This window comes from Peromyscus eremicus, chromosome 20 (genome assembly GCF_949786415.1).
Source record: "Peromyscus eremicus chromosome 20, PerEre_H2_v1, whole genome shotgun sequence".
In the NCBI taxonomy this organism is placed as follows: domain Eukaryota; kingdom Metazoa; phylum Chordata; class Mammalia; order Rodentia; family Cricetidae; genus Peromyscus; species Peromyscus eremicus.
Window position 1 is genome coordinate 57,884,707 of NC_081436.1, and position 24,265 is coordinate 57,908,971.

The 24,265-nt window shown below is 38.6% G+C and overlaps 1 protein-coding gene across 3 annotated transcripts in view; it reads right to left on the reverse strand.

The window, feature by feature from the left end:
• Oxr1 (oxidation resistance 1) overlaps positions 1 to 24,265 on the reverse strand; it is a 317,223-nt gene that overhangs the window by 135,565 nt on the left and 157,393 nt on the right. The window contains exon 1 of one of the 3 annotated variants that reach the window (XM_059247541.1): positions 9,701 to 9,888. The exons of the other annotated variants lie outside the window; for them this stretch is intronic. The gene's annotated coding sequence lies outside the window, so the exon portion shown is untranslated. Of the gene's footprint in view, positions 1 to 9,700; positions 9,889 to 24,265 lie in introns of those variants that run through there. 3 annotated transcript variants of the gene reach the window in all.

Sequence of the window (24,265 nt, forward strand, 5' to 3'; positions counted from 1 at the left end):
TTTCTAAAAAGAGGTATCAAAAGAACCTCATTTCTAAGCACATGATGTGAAGTCGAGACTTTGCAAGGACCAGGCTAATGACATGACGATTTAAATAGCTACCAGTTCAATGTCACCTGCTATGGGTTACATTAGGAAGAAAAGTGGGTATCTCAACATGAACTGGATGGTATGACAGACAATTAGGGGAGGTTATTCTTAGTTAGTGCCCAGTGCTGGGGTCACTCTGAGAGTGACAGTGAGAAGCCAGAGGACATCAGATATGAACTAGGCAGTGAGGGGTGTCTAGGGGATTAGAGAAGGTACACTCCAGAAGAAGAGGCCTTAATGGGGTTGAATTACCAGTTACCTTAACTAGTTACTCCTTCTCAACTGTTTTTCTCAACGTGTCGAGTGAGCGTCTTATATCATGAATTAGGTCACTCCTCTAGTTAAAGATCCTTCAGCGGCTTCCTTCCTCTTACAATTTGTAGTAAAATCGAAGTATCTTTCCCAGGTTTCAGCCATCCTCCACGCTGCTGCCTTTCCATTTTAGGGGATGGGAGGTGAGATAGTATCTCCTGTATCCCACAATGGTCTCAACAGTACCATGATGACGTTTTACTCCAGACCCCACCTCTTCCTCCCAAATGCTGGGATTACAGGCAGGCAGTACCATGCCTGGCTTCTTTAACAGTTTAAGAAATGGCGCTTCTATTTTCCCATCGTTGAAATTCCAAATATTTGGGGGGCGGGTGGCATTGTTCTTGCTATTTCTTACACTTTCAAAAGCTTGGCAGATTTTCTCCATTTTATTGCTATTTCTTAGTTTTCCTAGTCTGATCCCTTTCCTGCTCTCCTCACTGAGTCCACACCCTTGCCTTGAAAACTTCAGTTTTGAGCTCTCATATGTCCCATAAATATGGGCTATTGTTATACCTAATGCCTGCACCACCATCTAATTTACATATCGATGTTCCCTCCTGTTTACAGACTATTGACTCACACAAGCATAGGAACTCCTTCAGTGGGAGGTCCTGATCTTTCACTTCAGCATGTTAATGGGAATTCAATGAACACTCTGATTTTTAATTTAATAAAGATAGGGTAAGATGAAGTGACTTTCAGGATTCTCATCCTAAATCTCCCTCCATCCATGGCGATCTGCTCAGTTTTAGGGCGTCTCTTTCTTCCTCAGGAAGACTGTAAATAGCATTAGGGATGTGAGACGGAGAACGGTGTCTCCAGCAGAGGGCAGCACTGCCTTGGAACAGAGGCAGCTGCAGTTCTAAGGCTTCCTGTCTTGTTTCCCACTCACTGCATGAGTAATACAGCATTTTCATTTTGTGAGATAAACAAAGAACTGATGTCTTCAGAGGTGTAAACCATCTTTTCTTTCTGTATAAATGAAAGCTTTTAGTTCAGGGATCAAGGAAAATCCATTCTTGTCTTCTGCCTTTCCCCAAATGTGAAGTAGTTAGTCACATGCCCTGCAATAGCTGGACTGTGGATGTAGCTACAGTTCTTGTTTCTGGCTTTGCTCTGTTTTCCACAAGTGGGGAGCAAGCAGGAAATGAGAACTGATCGACAGTTCTACTGTGTAACTCACAACAATTCTGAGTTAGATACCAAAATTAAAACTGAGAGATTAAGTAATCTGCCTAGAATCACGCAGAGACAATACAGAACTCTTAGAGGGAACTTCAAACCGCTACATGACATTGTAAGAAACTGCTTGTTTTAAAAGTAAATGAGGGATTACAATCATACAGTGATATTAGGTGACTTCAGCACCCCACCCTCACCAATAGACAGGTCATCCAGACAAAAACCAAACCGAGAAATGGTGGAGTTAAATAATGTCAGACATCTATAGCACATTCCACTCAAACACAAATGAATACACTTTATTCTTGATGGCTCATTTCTTTGACTGACCACATACATGGGCACAAAGCAAATCTCAATAGATACAGAAAAGTCAAACAAGACCCTGCATCCTACCTAACCATAAATATCATCAACAACAGAAGCTTACAAACTCACGCGAAGTGAACACCTCACCACTGAATGAAAAATGGGTCAAGATAGAAATTAACAAGGAAATGAGAAACTTTTAAAAATTGAATTTAAATGAAAGTATAACATGCCCAAACCTATGAAACACAAGAAAGGCAGTTCTGAGAGACATGTTCACAACACTAAGTGCCTACATCAAATACTTGGAGAGATCTCATATTAGCAACTTATTGGCATACCCGAAAGCTCTAGAACAAACAGAAATAACATCCAAACAGAGTATATGGCAAGAAATAATCAACTCACGGCTGAAATCAATGAAATAAAAACACACACAAACTATAAAGAATTAATGAAATAGAAAGAGAGTTGTTTCTTTGAGAAAACCAATAAGATTGACAAAGTCTTAACCAAATTAACTAAAAGATGCTATGACTAGATCCAAATTAATAAAACTAAAGAGGGATATCACAAGAGACACCAAGGAAATCCAGACAATCTTAAGGGCCTACTTTAAAAATCTATACCATACCAAATCGGAAAACCTAAAAGAAATGGATCAATTTTTCGAGATTATATATATATAATATATATATATATAATATATATATATCCTGCCAAAGTTAAATCAAGATCAGAGAAGCCATTATAACAGACCAATAACCCCTACTGAAATAGAAGTAGTAATTGAAATCTACCAGACCTTCACAGAAGAACTAATGACAATACTCCTAAAACTCTTCTGCAAAATACAAACTGAAGGAGCATTTCCTAATTCTTTCTACAAAGACATCATTACCCGGATACCACACAAAGACCACAAAGAAAAAGAAAACTGTAGACCAGTATCCCTTACGAACACAGGTGCAAAAATTCTCCGTCACCAATCTATGCCTCCTCCTTTTGGTTTGTCCATATTTTATTATCTTCTGTACGTTAACGTCTCAAAAACTAAATTTCCTACTGTAGACCTTCCACTGATTTCTAGATTTGTGGTTCCGGTAACCTTATCCTATCTGGAGAGCTTGCTCACATATGAAATTTAACATAAATGTTTGGGAATAAACTACTGTCTTTTCAACAAGTCTGCTCTCCTCTCATTGTTCTCAACTTGGGAGCAGACTTAAAGACTTCCTGGTTAAAATCCTCCTGAAGAACACCCAACTTCTCTTCCTGTCTTTCTCTTCTTCTTCTCTCTACTTTACTAGACCCCACAGGGAAACCACCAGTTGCTCAGCCTTCTTTCAAAACATGCACAAAATGTGTCCACCCGTCATGTTTTCTGAAGTACAAAGATCATTGGACCACACAGCTGTAACTCCTAACCAGGCCCTCTTTTCACTTTGGTTTTTAACAGTCTATTCCCCACATCCCGAGCTTTCAGAGAGTGAGGCAGATTGTGTCAGTCCTTTGCTGAGAGTCATTAATAACCATTCACTTCACTTAGAGTAAGGAGGACTGGATCGCATAATTCAAAGTAACAGCTTCTAATCTGCTATACAGTCAGGCCCCATTATTTATCGGAAAGCACCCCATCTACCCCATCTGTGACCACTTTATTCTGCGCCATACTTAACTAGCTGCAAACTCCACCTTCGGAGTGCTGCTCCCCATCTTCACTGGATTCCATTCTCCTGGAATCTGCTGACTCCTCAGTCTCTTTCAACCTCTGCCATATTCTCAGCATGGCTTACTCTTACACTACTGAAGAAAATGGAGTGTATCCCCGATATCATCTTTCTTATCTCCCTTACCTGGCTTGAGACTTCCTTCCTTCATAGCACTCATTACTGAACTTACTGATGTGTTTGTATGTTTATTCTTTCTTTCTCTCTTCTCTCTTCGCTTATTTTTCTACCTTTTGCTGATGTGTTTGCTCTATGAAGAATTGGTTTGATTTCCTAAACAGCAAGTGAAATGGTGGATCATAAAATTTTAAATAGAACACTGAATTGTAAATTTTATCTGGGTAACAGGCATATATCTTATAAAACATATTAGATAAAATTTCTTGAGTTTATAGCAAAAGAAAGTTAGGGAACATGTAATACAATAGGTTATAAACAAGGTAAATGGGTTTAAACCGTTCCATTGAAGTTAGGGAACTGGCTTGCTAACTTGTAATTTGAATAGAATTTGTTTAGACATGGCATTGAGAATCCCTTTTTTAGAATGAGTACCTGCATAGCCCAAACTTTGACTCCAGCTCCTACACATTACTGGAAATGACAACAACAATCTCCTTAGCTGAATAAGTAACTTTTTCATTTTTGTAAGTTTTTATTGGTTAATTTTGTTATTTGACAACCTCTTACATGAATCAAATTCATTCTGATAGTTCTCTCCTTCTACCCTTCCTTATTTCCCTCCATGCCTGGCAGTACCACTCCCGCCACTGCCAGACCTCTCTGCAGGTGAAGGACTTCGGTTTTGGTTTGTGTTTCATTTAGTTTAACCAGAGCTATTTCTGTAAAAACTTACCTGGCACCACGAGAAAATTTTAATCTCAAGAAAATAAACTCAGTAAGTGCAGACATGATGAAAAGATTAGTACTGTCCAAGCGTGGCTTAGAAGCACAAAGGGCTTTCTTTCTTTTTCATTTTAATATTGTATTGGGCTGGAGAGATGGCTCAGCCGTGAAGAGCATGGACTGCTCTTCAGATTACCCAGGTTCAATTCCCAGCACCCACATGGCAGCTCACAACTGTCTGTAAATCCAGTTCCAGGGGATCTGACACCTTCACACAGACATACACATAGGCAAAACACCAATGCACATAAAATAAAATAAAAAAAGAATATATTGATTACACAAAGTAAGGGATTTCATTATACACTCCCATAGACACATAATGCCCTTTGATCACATTCATTCTATTAATCTGTGGTCTCTTCTCCCAGCTCTCTTTTACTTCATGCCTAGTAAAAATATGATTATTTAATAAGGCTTTATTTCTTTGTAAGCCGAGCCTCATATTGAGTTCCTTTATGTTTATGTTATTTAGCTTTATGCTTATTTCTTTATATTTATTTCTTTGTTGAGCTTAGCTTTATGTTTAGTTTCTTTAAAAACTAAAGAAAATTGCCAGTTCTCCCGAACATCTTCTAATAGTTACAAGATAGTTACATCAACCACCTTGCTTTTTTTTGTTTTTTCTTTTCAAGACAGGGTTTCTCTGTGTAATAGCCAGGACTGTCCTGGAACTTGCTTTGTAGACCAGAAACCAGGCTGCTCTTGAACTCGCAGAGATTGGCCTGCCTCTGCCTCCTGAGTGCTGGGATTAAAGGTGTGCACCACCACCGCCTGGCTACCACTTCCTTCTTCACATTCCCCATAGCCCACGTCTTTGTCTCTTCTTTATGCTCTGCTCCAACTTGGAAGGCTGTTATCTGGGACTTAAGAGAATGGTCCTGTAGATGAATCACTTCACTTCTTCCTATGGAGCCCTTACTTCCTAGATTTCTAATGTTTTTCTCTCTTGGTTTATTATATTGGTGGGATACCCAAGATAGTATATGCATGAGGAAATACTTTTAAATGTATATATCTGAAACTGGTTAGATTCTTCTTGACAGTTGATTCACAGTGTTAGTAGAATGTTTGCTATGAGATATTTTACCATTCCAATTCAAAGGCATGCTCTACTATTTCCAAGCTTCTAACATTGTTCTATCTAAAACAGTCTTTGTTATTATTGTTATTGATCCTTAAATTCTGTCTTTATAAAAACCAAAGATCTGGTCTTTAGCATCAATATTCTGCGGCTTTGTGATAATATGCCTAGGCAAGTCTGCGTTAGTCATTATTCTTCATGTTGGGTTATTAGAATTTGGACCCACGTGTCCTTCAGTTCTGCACAGGTTTTCTTTCCTTGATGTTTCAGTGATCCCTTTTCTGTGACAGATGGACTTTCCTGGCTGTTCCTCTCCTCTTCTTATTTTTCTCTCTTGTTTCCAATGCCTCTATTCTTTTGTCCTGTCTTTAAAATATTGCATCAAAATCCAACCAGTGTTTGCTGTTTTTAATTTCTGAGACTACACACTTATTTTCTTAGAGTTTTATTTCTGTTTGGTATCTGAGCATGCCTTTCTGTCTTACCCAGTTCTGGGTTCACGCCTACAGTATATTTTATTCTTTTGAGACTCTTAAGAATGCTTTTTTTTTTTTTTAAAAAAATAGATTTTCTTGCCTTTTGGATATTTCTGTTACCTCAAGGCTTTTTGTTATGTTCTTAGTGTTGTTAGTATTCTTGTACCAGATGCCTCCTTTCCTGAGTGGCTTTCCTGTTCAAGAGGAGACCAAATGAGTATTGTCATATGGATCATACTCATACACAGTAGCAGTATAAAGGTATTTTCCAGAACATCAAAATTCAAGCTGATCATTCCCTCTGTACTGGGAGGGGGCAGGAACAGAGAGAAGAAAGATTAATGAGAGGTACCAGAGGCCTTCAACTAATTTTCCTAAGCTTAAGTTTTCAGCTGGTTGACGGATGTTCATTTTTATTATTCTTTATATGCGTCTACATTATTTAACTAATCCATTACAACTAAATCAAGTGAAAGAGTAGGCCAGTAACAAAGACTTTTGAAAGCGAAGCTCATTGCTTGTTGACTGTAGCTTTTACTGTGAATGTTCTGGTGAGTTGCTGTGTCGGAGAATTGTAAATATCAGTAACTTCAGGTCTTTTTTAAGGAAGATTTTTAAGGCCCACCTTTATTTGTGAAAGTCTCAAAAAGAACTTTAAACTTTTCAGTTTTCTACCAAAAAGTTAATCGTTCTCAATTGTTCCTAAGGGACTTAGATTTCTTGGTTTTGCTGTTCAACTTCATTATTCTGTCGGTCGGGATCTACTTCTATGGTTACTCTTTCTGGACTCTGTCTCCTACATTGACACACCCTTTTACTGTTAACTACAGAAAAGAGAAGAGCCCTTACTGACTGCATTTGATGTGCCTGCTTTTCCTGGTAATCTTCCCAGCCCTGACTTCAAGATGCTTGAAATACTTAGGAAAATCTAATTTATGTACTTTGTACATCTGATCTATTAGTTTTAGAGGGTTAAGTGCTTGGGGGTGGTTTTTGTCTATTTTATATTTACTCAATCAGACATCTAAAGTGCTTATTTTTTAAAGTATGCTTAAACTTCAGTAGAAAGGTATACTTTTAATTGTATGTTTATAGAAATTATACATTTCAACACAATTAACTTGAAGTTGTCCTTTTTTGGGGGGGAAAGACACACCCTTCCAAATAAAAAAGCTAATTAATGGTTGTTGGACCACAGTCCAAGAACGGAGTCATATGAGGATTCTGAGTGCTTGTGAGAAAACTCTAAGAAAACAAGAGTCTTGTTACCTCAGTTTCTTCAAAATACAGAATTGTTCTCAGAATGTGCTTTCATGCCCACCCCCAGGTGTAGAAGACAGGAGAGAGTTTACTTCAGTTGTTATCCATATGCATGTATGGGAAAACATGTTTTGCCACATGTGGCTTGTCCTTGTGATTGGAAGCCTTACTCATGTGATTCTTCTTCACCCTCAGACTATAAATTGCCTGATGCTCTGAATAAAGTTGGCTATTGCATGAGACTTTAGTCCACTTCATTTTTAGGCCCTGCTCTTCCAGGTTCATGCCACATGAACCAACTAGGGCCGTAAACAAATGGCAAACATTTTGAATACTACAACTACATTGTCATAGAAATACAGACAGCGGGGAAATAGAGCTTTGCTTTAGTTTTGAACAGAAACTGTAGACTGGATGACAAAACATAAACGTGATGTTTAGAGATTTCACATGGTCTGCTGCTCCTGGCATACCCTCCAACTATTTAACATCACAGACGGGGAAGATGCTCCGCTTCTTCCTTCTGCCCCCATCCCCGGATGGATTCGGTCTAAATCAAGTACTCTCATTAAAGGGAATGAACCTTCATCGGGGGACTGACCAGAGGACGTGTCCCACCAGCTGGCCAAGGAACTAGGCTGTGCTTTGGGGTGCTCCTCCACGTGGCAGTTGTGATGTAGTATAATGGAATTCAGATGCCTGGTAGGTGACTACTAGAAACTATTTTATGATGTCCTGAGATTGGTTGAACAGGGATATCATAACTAGAGCTTCAGGTGGTTGTAAGTCACCCTGTGAGTTCTGGAACCCAAACTGGGCCCTTTTAACCAATGAGCCATGTCTCCAGGCCTGTGTTATTGTGTTTTGAGTACTGGAAATAGAACACTGCTGTGTGTATCCTCAGGTTTACCGTGCTCCGTATTAACTGCGGTATTTCCCTCTATGTTTATTATTAACCATCACTCCTAAACTCGGTAAGGAATTGGCCTCTAACACTAGCAGAGGCTGGGTTAAAATGTTTTAAAGTGGAGGCTGGGAAAATAGCTTAGCGGGTAGAGGTGCTTTTCTCTAAGCCTAATGCCCTGAGTTCAACCTCCAGGTGGGAGAAGGAACGAACTGACTCCATAAAGTTGTGCCATGACCGATACTCACGCATTCATGCATTTACATGTGCACACACACACACACACACAAACACACACACACAAGCACAAGCACAATAAATAAATGTAAGGGGGAAAACAAAGCTTTAAAATGTCGGATTTTCTTTTGTGGTCTCCACTGCTGACTAACACCATCCGGAAGAAAAACAGTAAGTTGGACAAAGGTAAAGATACAGCTGTGTTGCTTAACATGCTTGCTCACTAGAGTGTTGTTGGAACTGTTAGAAGAGACACTTCTCAGCCTCAGGTTTGCCATTCTTAACTGCTACACAGAACAAGGGCATTATTTATAACTTATTATTAACTAGGACTTACCCACACATATATTATCTTACTTACCAAAGAGGCTTTTATATGTTTTCAAGTGAGCTCTAAATTTGTTCATTACTGGTCTCTTTCTGTATGTATGTCAATTAAAAAATATCTATGGACCTTTTTTATTGGCTTAGCTTTTTTGAGACAGAGTCTCATGTAGCTGAAGATGACTTTGAACTTTGTCTTTCCTCTACCTTCCAAGTGCTGGAATTATAGTCATGAGCCACCTTGTCCCATATACGTGGAGATCCAACCCAGGACTTCAGGCATGTTAGAAAAATACTCTATAAGGAGCTAGATCACCAACCCAAATCTGCTTATCTTGTCATTTGAAATTATCTGATAGCTTTAGAAACTTTCATAGTAACTGGCTACAGAGTGCTAACACTTAAGATTTTTTTAATACAATAAATTATTATTAGAATATCAGTGTTCACAAACTAAAAAAGAATGATAATGAGTCTACTATAATTTTAAATTATTTATTCACTTGCATATTCAAAAGGGAAAAAAGTATTTGATTCTTTAGGTTTGTACTCATGAAATGGGAGGTAGAAATAAAAAACAAATAATATGAATATAAATAAGATAGAGATTTTAAAGATTTTTTTTAAAATTCATATCACAGAATCAAAATATTAGATAATACTGATACGAAACTATTTTTCTTTAGAGGTAAGCAATTTCTGACCTCCATAGAAGAACATACAATATACAAATATATATACAAATATCCAAATTTGCTGTTTGCATAATATCTTACTATTTAGTTAATGGCTGTGATTCATTATTAGGTCTCAACTTCCTCTAACAAATGATTCACAGTCAAATGAAAAGATTTTTAAAAAACTGGACTTGGTTTTAGACACTCACATTGCAGCTTCGTGGCGGTTGGCCATATTTCCTTGGGGTCGAGCCTTCCGTGGCTGGAGCCTGTTGCAGTGTGTTTCAGATAGTCTTGCTATGGCACTGGTTTCGTTTCCATCCTGAAACCTAAATCTCCAAGTCCAGGGCACCTTTGAAATACCCGGCTTTCTCTCCATCTCTAGCAGATGGTTGAAGGAAGAAGTCTGTGCCTTTCCACTTGGCTCCCTCTGCCTCATATCAAGAAGCTTTTGATTCTGAGTAAGACAGTGATGGGCAAAAGCCCAAGGAAACAAAATCTGTTTTGGGTTCAAAAGGACAAGTTATTCATTGACTTAAGGAATGTCCAAGGGTAATATTTAGCCTCTACAGTTAAACATGTTTATGGGGCTGGAATCCTGTGCTTGTCTGGCACCCATCATTCCTTGTGAAATACTAGCTTAAGCCATACTGTGTTTTCTGACATCCAAATATATTGTTACATCAAAGTGGAATTAAAAAAAGATATAATGCTCCACAGATAAGAATAAGTGCCGTTGAAGATGTGGAGCCACTAACAGTTACTAGTGAAAATGTAAACTATGTCAGAAGGGAAGTGATGGAAGCTTATGGGATTTCTCAGGAGATCAAAAATGGAACTTTTGTAGAATCTGTCCGTCCCACAAGTGGGAGTATATTCAAAATACTTGAGAGCAGGATCTTAAGCAGACTCCTCATAGCTAAGCGGGAGTAGCACTGTCCAGAGTGGCCAAAAGGTATACTCCATCCAAGCAGACACAGGAAACATGGGCATATTACTATCCCCAAACAGGAAGGAAAGCTTACTATTTTTTACGTGCACTGGTGTTCTTCCGGCAGGTCTGTCGTCTGCGTGAGGGTGTCAGATCCCTAGAACAGGAATTATGCTGCTATGTGAGTACTGGGAACCGAACCCAGGTCCTCTGGAAGAGCAATCAGTGCTCTTAAGTGCAAAGCCAACTCTCCAGCCCCTGGAACGAAGCCTTACTAAATGCTAAAGAATGAATGAACTTTAGGAATATTGTTCTAAGTCAGTGGTTCTCAACCTTCCTAATATGTGGGATCATGACCCACAGGTCGAGAACTACTGTTCTAAGTGAAATAAGGCAGTCACAGAAAGGAAAATACTGTAAAAGCCTACTTTATAAAGTATATAAAGTTCTCAGATTCATAGAAACCAAAGTAGACTAATGTCTATTAGGGCCTGAGAACAGAAAAAAAAAAAAAAACAAGAGAGATGATTTAATGGCATACAGTTTTAGGCTTACAAAACGAAAAATTCTGGACACCTATTTTACAACTGCACACTTAACATGACTAAGGCGATGAGGAGCAAAAGCATGATTAAAAAAAACATTTACTTAAAATGTCTATTTTGTTCCCGTCCATTTGATTTGTTTAAAATACTGTTTGGTAAACCAAGAGGCACAGACTCCTGTCAGTGGCTGGTTAGAGGATAAGTTTCCCAGCCTAAATCATGACTAAAGATTATATGCTGGGAGCTAGAAGTGGAGGCCAATTGGAATGCGCGTGAGCCTGGGGGGGCGTCAGCACCCCAGTGGCTGCCCTGAGACCAGTGCACACTTCCTGAGTTTGTTTTGGAATTGTTACTGCTCCACACTTCACTGAAGCGCAGGGCTGATCCAATCATGGAAGACTAGTTATATAAAGTAACGCAGATGCAGTATAATGATTTAGAATGTGGGACTCGAACCCAAACGGTCTGAGTATAATCCTTGTGTCCCCCTACCTCTTAAGGGTGTAACTCTGGACAAGTGACCGAACCATTCAAAGCCTTAACTTTCTTTCTCACTTCTGTCCAGAGAACGAGTAACTATCTAGTGGCATTCTCAGGAACAGTGTGTCAAGGAGCTGTGTAATGTTTACCACAGTCTCTGGCACGGACAAACAGTGAGTCTTTGTTATCCTTAACAATAACTTGTTTATCAAAAGGGGTAACTGAGGCCAAGAGCTTTCTGACTGGGAAAACAAAATTATCCTGATTCTACTGTCCCTAAAGTCATGTTTTAGAATTACTTCGATTGTGTAGATTATTTGGGCCCTTCAACCATTTTGTTTTTTACTGCTGTTCTCTTTAAACCTGTGACACACTGATAAGTAACAGCAGTTTGTCATCTTCGTGTGATATTGTAATGACCTGGAGATCCTGAGGAATGGCAGGAAGGGGCCCAAGGCGGTTAACTATTTTTTATGTGGGACTGGGCACACTGGGCAGTTTCTTCATATGGAGAATTAGACTAATATTTATTAAACCAATATTTATTAAACCATTGAAAGGGAGTTTTCGGTTGCCATTTATGTATTTACGTATGTATGTATGTATGTATTTTTGGGTCCGGATTTCCAAAGTGCAAAAATCAGTAAGATTGTATCTTCCAGTAACTTGGCATTGGGCACGCTGTTCTAAGACCTCTGGTAACGGCATTTTTAGGTTCCGACAGTCTTTGGGTCTGTCAAACACAACCTGAGTAAGATTCTGAGCTATGTTGTTAATGGTGGCTCCCCTCCCCCCATTCTTTTGCTTAAGGAAGCAGGTCCAACCAAAACAGAGCAGCAGTAGCTGTCTAAGGGAAGTTACATCTACTCATCTACTCCACAGTGCTCCATCTGACAGAGAAGCCAGAAAATGACCGTTCAGACCGGCTACCCAATGGTAGGCGTTAAGCAGAATAGTCAAATGCTATCACCAAGAGTTAATTAACAACAACAACAAAAAAAAAACAGCAAGTACTTAACTACTTTTATGTATTCGATACTTTTTAAGAAACTTACATGAATTATTTAGCATGATAGAACATTCTGGAGGCCTATATGTTCTCTTTATGTCGAAGTGAATAAAGACAGGCAGGAAGGTAAAAACGAAGTTGCTGAGGGTCACCCAGCTCGTCTAGTAAGCCTAGCCGACATTCAAGCTCAGGTCGTCTGGGTCCAGAAATGGCACGTTTAGTGAGGAGGCTTTCCCACACCCCTCCCTCCTGGATGACAAGGCATGAAGAAATGGCACTTTTTTTCTCTCACTGTGCCCAGACTTTCCTGCCGGTTGACTTAGTCAAAGTCACAAGCTCCTTTACTTTGGCAGGTCTGGGAATCAACCGGCCAGGCCTAGCCCAGGACCTCAGGTAAGAAGAAAAGACAGAGGGGCAAGAGAGATGTCGGAATAAATCAAACAAGGCGCTCCATGTCAGCAAATAACAATTGGAAGCAGTGTGCTTCATCTGGTCAGTGTATAACCTAGCACAGCCATAAATAGAGTGGTATGAGGAAAGTCCCACAGTAGGCCAGCAATGGGACCCGGGGAAAGTCAGACTCAATTCAAAGACTCTGTACAATCAAAATAGACATGACTACAGACAGGCAAATGAATGTAATTGAGTTTGAGGATCTATATGATGGTAACCTGTATCAGCAATATGGAAGGGGGAATTTGCTTCTGGATGGTTGGTGTAATTTAAATCCTAAGGAAAAATAATTGTGGCTGTCTAGCTGGTAACTAAGGCCAAAGTTCCTAAAATAATCACTGTAGTGGTGGCTGCATTCGGATGATGGCAGGGGTGCCATACAGATTATGGGCAGAATGGGTGAGAACCCTAAGTAACCACAAAACACCACAGATTATCGTGTAGCTGGTCAGGTTGGATACTCGACAATAAATGTGTTGTTTCCCCCCTTTTTAGCACTGGGCATTACACACACAAACACAGTGTACTTAAAAAGCATACTGTGTATGAAAAAGAATTACAATGACTCACATCCCTTACCCACCCAGAGCTATCAATATTCTCTAGATGCATCCACCACCTCTTTAGAAAATAGGCAGAGTCCAGTTGGCTCCCACCAGGGCATTTGCCTGTGTGTCTATGTAACACATGCATTCAGTGCAGCAGGACAACTATGAATCTCGGTATTTCTACTTTAGGAACGTCTGTTGGATCAGTCAGGGTAGCCAGGATGCAGAATAGAATAAAGCGTCCCTTTAAGCCGAAATTGATGGCCTGAGTGATCGCAAAGACAGCTACTGTGGAAGGAACTGAGAGCAGGGAGCCAAGAGAAGTGCTTCGAGAACAGAGCCTGCACAGGGCTGCAGACAACATAGAAAACACGCGGTTAAAAATACAGTATTTGAGCACAGCCACAGCAAACGATTATCCATTGTTAATCTGAAATTTCATTGATCTGGTTATGCTAGGCTTTTATTTAGTAAATGTGAAGGTCCTATGTCTGCGGGGGCCTTAACAGGACCGGCCAGTTGATGATGAAGGTGCCAGAGAGGATGATACAGATTTAGCAGCAACTTCTGGAATTAATCTTAGTTGCCTACACACAGAGGGTAGCTGGAAAGCAGCTATGGCAAACAAATAGAAATGAAGGAGATCCATCTGGGTCAGCCTTGTGATTTGCCTCTGGCGCCCCCTGTTGGCAGAACCAAGCAAGTGGGAAGCAGAAACTTGGTCCGGAAAGACCTGAAATGCTATCACAGAACTGAGAAAGGATTGGTTCAGTCCTGAAACAGTCATGTACACACCAGCGCGTGTACAACCGTGTTCAATACAATTTACCTAAATATCAAAATAAAGTGATACACACGTGTGAAAACGTTTTATTGAACCTCATTATTTTGTGTGCTAGCTAAAAAGAAAGTTAACAAAAGGAATTTACAAAATCACCGGAAAATCTGCAGATCAATTTCAAGCTTTATTGAAAGATATAGTTTATAAATATAATAGTTTTCTTAAAAAAACACTGTGAAGTTTTCTGCATAAACACATTTAAAAGTAACTTTTCAAAAATACAAAGAAAAAAATAAAGACACACTACAAAAATGATTTGTATACATACTTCTCTCTTACATGTAGAATAGGAAAAAATGGAGGAGCTTCATGCCTAAAATTACTAAGGTTACTACTATATGGGCATGAAATATATGGGTTTTATTTCATTTAATTTTTTGGCTGTTTTTCTGTTTTGTTTTTGATGGTTTCTTTTGTTTCTCTGTGTAGCCTTGGCTGCCCTAAAACTCACTCTGTAGACCAGGCTGGCCTCAAACTCAGAGATCTGTCTGCCTCTGCCTCCAGAGTGCTGGGATTAAAGGCATGTGACACCATCACGGGCTGTTTTGTTTTTAGCTTAGGATAGGACCTTATTACTATGTTGCCCAGGCCTCTCAAGTAGCTCGTTACAAGACAGTGCCACCACCAAGCCTGGCCAGAATTATCATTTTCCTTGTAAAGTATTTTCAGTGTTATCTATGTGTCAAGAGCACTCTTTTTAAATGTGTAATTTATGCTGTAGGAAATTAAAATTTCCCTTTTGAGATGTCATTGTAGATGATCAATCACCATGACCACGACTTTACAGAACAAATAACTTAAAAGGCAGCCAGCAGCCAGTCCCAAAAGACTAGTGCTTAAATTATCATTTTTAATATCAGCACTAATTACACATTTTGTATCTCTGCTGCTTTCCATTTTACATGCTATTTATAATAGATATTAATTTTGTAATCTGGATGAAAAATGTTTAAAAAGAGATTATATCTTCCCAAGAATATTTACATGAAGTGTGTGATGCCAAGTTGGACATTTTCTTGATTAACTTGACTAACATCATTACCATATAATTTTATGTTATTAATACACACTAGAATAATGATGTAATTTCTTAAAACTTCTAGAATATTGCCTGTAAATAATATAATTTAATTATATTTTTAGCTAGAGTAATGCATATATATTTTAGAAATTTTTTGCTATTAAAAAAGTAGAAGAAAATATTACCACCCCAAAGAAAAATAATAGTTAATATTCAATGCAGTTACTTACAGTGAATATTTTTAATATTATGTTTGTCATCAAATTTTGTCTACCAAGATATAGCTAGCATTTTTCTTTAAGAGGTATTTTACATGCTATTAAAACTCCTTGTAAAATAATATATAAATTTTTCTTAATATCTTTTATTAACTGAACCATAATTATACAATTACAATAAAACATAGTTTTTGAAAAAATAATTTTGCATATTTGTGAATAAACACCTCTATCTGTCATTTGTCAGTTTCTTCATTGTCACTATTTATTTTTAAAGAGTCTGCTGCTCTTTTCTCATTTGTCATTTCTACTCTGCAATGGGTTTGAAAAATATAATCTAATGTATTGAGATCCTATCTGAATTCAGAGTTAATGTGTTCAGAAATAAAAAGCTAAAGCTACATTGCCTTTGGCACATAAGTGTTCATTTAAGTAAATCAATGTATTTTCTCTGTCTCTCTGTCTCTGTCTCTCCTACACACAGACACAGACATACACAGACACACATAGACACACACACACACACACACACACACACACACACACACACACACACGAGCATGCGCCATTGAGATGGCTCAGTGGGTAGGGTAAAAGTGCTTGCCACCAAGCATGAGAACCTGAGTTCAATCCATGGAGCCTAAACGACAGAAGGAAGGGACTGACTCCTACAAACTGTCCTCCTACCTCAACACACAGACCCACCAAGATAGACAAAGACGAAAAATTATCTGTCTATATATTAGTCTCTTTTAGATTCTTCCCGACTATATTCATCATCCGATTAAAAGATAAAAAAAATACGTCTTCAAAATGCCAGTGTCTGGTTAGTGTTTCTGCAGTTACTCAGCAGCATCATTACTGAGCATCCCTGCTCTGTTGGTAATTTGCAGAACCGTATAGCATCTAATAATTATTGCTTATATTTATTTTCTGAAAGTATGAAATAAACTTCAAACTTCCCTTTTTTCTAAAAGTGGGTATTTAATAACAAGTGTGTGTTAAATAACAGAACTCCCCCCTACTGTGTGACTGTGTGTGTGTGTGTGTGTGTGTGTGTGTGTGCATGTTTTTGTGAGTGCATTTATGCATCTTAATGAAATTTGTGCATATTTGAACCGCTACTTTGGATAAAACAGATTCTCCTTCCTAATTCAGGTGGGGCCTTGGCAGTCCACTAAAGACCTTAAGAGAACGAGAGAGCTGAGGGAGAGAGAACTCTGGCTTCTCAAGCTGAGTAACCACCTTCTCTGGCATTTACACCTGGACTGAAACGTCTGCTTTTCCTGGTTCTCGAGCCTGAACATAAGATCTGTGAACTAGAACTGACGTCATCTATGTTCCTGGTTCTCAGACCTTCCTACTCACGTCAGAACCATATACTGGCTCTTCTTATTTTCCAGCTTGCAGCCTACAGTTCCTGGGGTTTTGCAGTTCCCATTACCATATGTGTCTGTTCCCTCTATTAAATGGTCTCCACACACACAAACATGTATGTATGTATGTATGTATGTATGTATGAATGTATATCTCTTGTTTTTGATTTTCTGATGAATTTTGACTGATACAGATTTTGGTGCCAACAGAGGCCACTGATGTAGCGGATGCCTACACATCTTATTGAGGTTAGGCTGTGTCTTGCCGTAACTTACTTCATGTTGTATAAAACAGTGTTTTCTTAGGCTCTTTCTTTCCCCAAGAGACTTAATCTTATTAGTATCATTTGACTCCATTGTGAGTGTAAACACACAGACGGAATGCAGAATGACTCTACACCTTCTTGTATATGTAAGAACCCTTACCTGTTCAACATCATCCATGAGGTACAAACAGATAGACACGTTTCCTAAAAACAAAAAGGTAGTATTCTATAAATTTATCAAAGCATGTTGGGACCATATGTATGCATAGGTGTTTAAGAGCATTATCACAAACTCTAGACCTAGAAATAATTCAACATGCCAAAGATGCAAGAATCTCCTTGCCTGGACCCCACAGAGAAGAGAACAGCTAACTCCTCAATAGTGATGACTTCCATCAACCTGTCATCATCTGACCACCTGTGTGTACATCAAGAGACCCACAGAAAGAGAACTCTCAGCTGACACAGAAGCTCAGCAGTCTCCACTGTGGCATGGCCTATTCAAATTACAGTTAATCCGTCCATGTCTGTGCTCATCTGGACCCAGTCCCATGTCCCATCCCTAAGGCCACCATCTTGTCTCTGAAGTTTGACTCAGTGCTAAGGCAGCTTAAACTTGTTTTCCTGAAGACTCTGTAGTTTGGCTCCATGGCTGACAGGTGGAATCTCCGGAAGTAATCCAATAGGGTTAATTTATAATACCCCTGTAGTCACCTCCCCCCAATGCCACCTCCATGGAGGCTCTGCATCTCTCTCAGACTCAGCCTTTGTCTCTAGTATGTCCTCTTTGAATTCCTTGAACTTTGCTGTGGTCGCCTTACCGTTTTTGTAGCCATTCTGTCTGTTTTTTTTTTTTTTTTTTTTTTTTGTGTGTGTGTGTGTGTGTGTGTGTGTGTGTGTGTGTGTGAAAATATAACAACTGTACAATATGTAATGTGCAGGTTAAGAGTTGATATTAGTACTTAAGATTGGACCAAAATAGCTTGTGCTTGCCAGTGGCCAGCTATCAAGGGAAATTGGGACTACCAGGAAAACTGCAGCCAATGAAACCAGCTCAGCTTGTGAATTCACTGTTGTTCAATAAATCCTGACACTGTGGAAATAGATGAATACTTTGATCCGTGTGTCCAATGTAGTGTACGCTTCACACATGAAGAAGCAGTTTCAGAGCTGAGTAGAGGCTGGATATGCAAAGAGCTTTGAGGTCTACATTGGAAGTAATAAAAAGAAGGCTAATTGTGTTGATTCCTCAGATAAGCAGGAGTGCTTTATTGGAAACAAGAAGAAAAGCAGTCCTTGTTACAAAGCAGCAAAAATCAGAAGGATTCATGTACTAATGTTTTGTGGATGGTAGAGATGGCAAGCAACCACCACTTAGCAGAAGTGATTTCAAAGCAGAATATTGAAGGTGTGGTTCAGAATCTTATTACTGCCGGTAGTAAACTGTGAGGTGAGAGAATGATTTGAAAAGAAGTATTGAGAAGAAATGGTCAGGAACTTGGAGGCTTGGAAACTTCTCATATTATCTACATTGCAAATCCCACAACTATTTATTCTAAAGGCAATGTCAAATTGTATAGCCTAACCAGTCTGTGATAAGGAGATTATGAGTGTAAAATCTGGCTCCAGTCGCCTGTCCTAGCAGAAGCCAAGAGTACAGATAAGAAGGAATAACAGACATCCTGCTAAGTTTCCAATGAAGGGACAGAGACTGGATGAAATGGAGATGGGCCATTATACTTGTATTCTAGAGAACAGGCCACAGAGCCATTTGGCTACAACTTGCAATATTCTTTATAAAGAAAGAAGAGTCATCTAGGAAATTATTCAAATGTCATGAGGGTTGCACACAGACCTAAGCAAACAGGCTATTTCCTACTGTTTACACAGAATGAATCCAGCATAGAGAGATACAGGGGTGCAAATAGGCAGAGCTTTGGGATGACATTGCCATTTGTAGGACCTAGAAGGCAGAACATCACCCCCCAGGATTGTTCTAGAGTTTTAAGATCTGTTGGCATTTTCCCTACCAAGCTGAACCTGCTTGGGATCTCTTCCCTCTTTTGTGTCTCTCCCTTTTCAGAAGGAGATGTCTATATATCCTATCCCAGCCCACTACATTTTGGAAGCATGTAACTTCTCTGTTTGAAGGCTTATAGTTGTAGAGCAGTTTAGTCTTAGTGCAGTCATTAGTCAGATACGAGCAGATTTCAAGTTTATTAACGATGGACCTTGCCTTCATAATTGGCTCTGTAAAACCATGAAGAGAACTACAGGATGTTTTTAAAGTTGTTACTTTAAATTATGTCTATATAGTGTGTGGGTATATACACGTAAGTGCAGTGCCTGCAGAGGGCAGAAGGGGACATCACATCCATGGAGCTGGAGCTACAGGCAGTTGTGAAGGGCCTTGAGGTGGGTGCTGGGAACAAACTCTGGTCCTTTGCAAGAGCAGTACAAACTCTTAACCACCGAGCCATCTCTCTATCCTCGAAACAATGCATTTACGCCACCCACTCCTGATTTAGAGAATATTAGAAAAGAATTTGGATATTAGACTTTAGAATTGATTTCAGAATGGCTTGTGACTGCTGAAGTGAAACGAACATGTTACAGGTGGGAAGGGGAAGAATGCTATGGACTCAACCACATTTTCTCCAGTCCACATGCTAAATAAAGTCCTTACCCGCCTCGCCCATGGGATGGTACCTGAGCAATTAGATTGAGATGAGATAATAAGGTTAAAGCTCTTAGGATGGTTACTAATACACAAAAGAGATGAGATCTGTTTCTCTCTCTCTTTGCTTCCTTCCCTCCCTTCCTCTTTCCCTCTCTCTCTGTGAGAACTTAGGGAGAAGGTAGCTGTCTAAAAGCCAGAAAGAGTCCTCTCCATAACTTAGACATAAATTTCTATAGCTTAAATATCCTTGTCTGAGATGATGAAAAAAAAAAAACCCAAAACCTCAGTGTTTCTCTCTTAGTATTACCTATACCTAGAATCTGCCTCTGTGGCTACCTGACATATGTCCTCTTACGTGTGGCAACAGCACCCCGATCGTTTAATTCCACCTCTTTCTAACATATCCTATGTTCTTCAAGAATAGTTGGCGTGACTCTAAATTAAAAATAGGATCCAAGACACAAGCCTAAGCTATTTGGTATTTCAAACACAGCTAGATTATTGAAGTAGGGTGGGATAATAATCTTTGTTAATTCATTTTTGCTTCAGAATCTAACATTTGCACTCTACTTTGCTGAGATTTGTATGAGACAGCATGTATGAGATTGGCAGTCTTAACTGTTCCCAGAAGAAGACTGGCTACTTAGGATTGGACATTTTAATCATGAAGAGTCTGGGATGTGAGCAAGATAGCCATCTTGGGACCATGAAGTAGCAATACAGAAAAGAGTTATCACCATGGAAGCAGAGTCAAGAAATGGAGGGTACATGGAAATATTTGTGTTTGTTGTTTTCTATCACTTCTGCAAACAGCTCTGGCCTCATTTCAAGTCACCTTACCTGTGAACCTCAGTCAGTTTGTTTTTGAATGTTGTATTTGTTTAAATAAGCTTAATAGTGATTTTCTGCTATTTGCACTAAAAAACACTCTTGGAAAAGGGGGAGAAGCATCCATTAGTGGTTACCCCGCCCATCTTCCATGGGTTGGACCTACTTTTCAAGTTGCTGATGTCTCCAACCATCTCCCCCAGGGTAATAGTTCTCGGCCACATCTGTCTGTGTACAGAAAGGTCAGTGCCTACTACACAGCCAAGATCACAGGGGCAGCCTTAATAGCAGTTCCAGATGTTCTCCTGAAGTGTCTGGTTTGCCAGTGTCCTTTTTATTTAAATTGTGAGTTTCCATGGCTTACAGGAAGCATACAAAAGGCCCTCCTCTACATGCAAGCCTCTCATGTTGATCTTGCAAACTCAATCATTGCTTTGAACCTAAAATCAGAACACTGGTTTTGTGTCAGATGAGGCTTATTTTACATTGGTTAATGAGGTTAGACGATTTGAAGAATAGTTGCTATCTGACTGAATGTTGACATGCTGGTAGTCATAAATCCTTAATTTTCCTTTTCCTCCTCCTTTGGACAGTATTATGGTGAAAACTTAGCCTTTTGATTTTGATTGATAGTTGAGCAAGCTGGCATTATAGAAGATACCATAGATACTACAATACTAAGACTTAATATATTATGTGTCTATGACAATTCAATGTATTAAATAACTGCTTTACATCATGCACCTCCATAGTCAAAGTGGTATTATAACCACTCAGTTAATCTTGATAATAATCCTCAGCAATGTGCTTAAAAACACAGTCCCTTGCATTAAAAGCTTTTATATTTGCTAGGAGTAATTTGTCACATGGGTTTGGAATCTTTGATTTCCCTATCTATGCATTGTACTTAGGATGTTGACCACAAGATATTTTGGGGTTGGAATATCTTTTCTTATATGTCTGTATTTGTAAACAACAATTTTATAAAACAATATAGTCATTCAAAATTTTAAAAAGGTACCCTGATAGACTTAGTAAGAAATTGAGTCATAGTCATGCTTTAAAGCCAACACTAACTTCATCTCATATTTCTGATAACACAAATCCCTTTTTTAAAGGTGGCCCTTGTTTTCTCCTTTCCTTTCTTTCTCATTTTCTTTAACTTATTTTTCCAAGTTTATGTTATGTTTTTAATTTCATAAACTTCTACAGATCTTTCTTGTATTGTATAGATTGTGATGGCAAAGGAATCCTTAATTTTTAGTACATGTTGACTTATATTTCATTTAATTTGCAAAACCTAGAAGCAGGTTTTCCATTGAGAGACATAGGAAGCAAGCTTCATGAAGCTCCCCAAAGTCCTGCAGTAGTTAATGGCTCCTGTGACTCGAATCTTACAAGGGAAGGCTCCATCTCTGTAGCTGACTGTGTTAGGTACTTAATCGACTTCAGACAAATCAAACGAGACCAATGGAGGTAACATTTAAAATCTGAGGTCTTGAAACTGGGTCATACCTATCTTACCAATTTTATAAAACCTGTTAACAACTACAACTGAATTTGGGGAGAAAAAGAGAAATTCCTTGATCATTTTGAGATAATATTAATGTCTTCCAAATTAGGTACATTTTGTTGAATCTTAAGAAAAAATTCATGACTATGCTAATTTTGGACAGTCTGGCAACTAGTAACTAAGTTGCCTGGCTCTTTACTCTAGTGGTTACCACCTGCTGAACACAGGGCTTTCTCAAGTTTTTTTTTTCAGGTTTATCCAAATTACTCTAAGCTAGTCTGAACACTTCAGTTCAAATCTACCTCTACTCTGTGTGTGTGTGTGTGTGTGTGTGTGTGTATGTTTAATAATTAAAACTTTTTCATAAGGAACTTTCAAATAAGAAACATCACACAGTAAAATATCTAAAGTTCTGCACACCTCAATAAACACCTATGCAATTAGAAGAACCATTTTGAAGGTGTGAAATTCTAAGGATAAGTGGCATTGCTGGTCATACTTTTGCTTTCCTATTGGAATATTGCCTTTGATATTTTGGGCTCCTTTCTTTTCCATAGTGATCCCCATTCCTGACAGAAGCTGTTCTCTTCACTTAGTTTTTATGGTTTCTTGGTATAGCATGCACCAAAGTGCAAGTTTCTGTACTTTTCCCTCTCAATATCCTTTTTTAACCATTTTCTTTGAATTCTCTTCTCTTTCCCCTCTTAGTTTCCATTCTGTAAGTTATCTTTCTTTTTAATTCCTCATGTTGGCTGCTTTGAAAATGGAAAAATTATGACTTGGTTTTGCTTGATAACTGTTTTGTTGTATGTAATTTTACTATGTTAAAGTTAAAACCTTCCCTTTTAATTAAAAAAAAGAAAAGGGGAAATGCTTTGGGATAATGCTTTTGTACACTGGTTTAATAAAATGCTGGTTGGCCAGTAGCCATGAAGGAAGTATAGGTGGGATAAGCAGACAAGGAGAATTCTGGGAAGAGGAAGGCTGAGTCAGGAGATGCCAGCCCGCTGTTCAGAGAGCAACATATAATGGCAAACAGGTAAAGCCACAGGACATGTGGTAACATATAGATGAACAGAAATGGGTTGAGTTTAAGTGTAAGAGCTAGTCAGTAGTTAGCCTGAGCTAATGGCCAAGCAGTTTTAATTAATATAAGCCTCTGTGTGTTTACTTGGGTCTGAGTGGTTGTGGGCCTGGGTAGGAGAAAACTCCAGCTACAACTTGGTTACCATTATGATTATATCAAATTGAACTTGATGTGATATGAAAGTAGAAAGTAATTGTCTCTGGATGTTCAGGTAGCCTTGAATTCTTCAAGGGAGAAAATAAAGAGAATCACATACAGAGGCAGTATGAATGACTGTCCTGAATCCCAAATCAGAGAACACAGGAAGTACAACTAGGCATTATTGAGTTTATTGTTCTTATAAAAGTGCATATTAAAATTGCAAGCATGAATCACAGGCAGGGGTTAAACTAAGACCAAACTATCCAAGTACCTTGACAGCATGCTGACAAGAATGTAGTAGCAGTGAAAATTATGTAAGACCATAGTCAGCTGCTACGTGTGCTCATTGCTTCAAAGCATTTGCACCCAGAGATACAAATAATAATGCATTTACCTTGTAAAAACAGCTCCCACACAGGTATTTAACATTTGATTCTATAGGGTAAATGTAAATAGCACAAACATTTCACAAAGTTTTACAGTGTTATGATTTCATAACAGTTTGAGATTGATTTCAATGGGCAATGTCAAACTACTCAAATGTGAAATGTGATTTACTGAAAGTGATTTTATTATAGAAGGTAAGAATGTTATAGTAGGTGTACTGATATGAATGCCAATGGAAAATATATATGTACTTTGCTATCATTTCTTCTAAATTAACCGAATTAATCAAACTAAATAGCATTTATTTTATACTCTTTCAGTAAGACATCTCTGTGGGGTTCAAATCATCTCACAAAAACTGATTAGAACAATGTTCTACACCTTCTTACTATTCAACATTTGGTGTACAATGATCTTTTAAAACTGATTTAAATTTTTTTTAATACAATG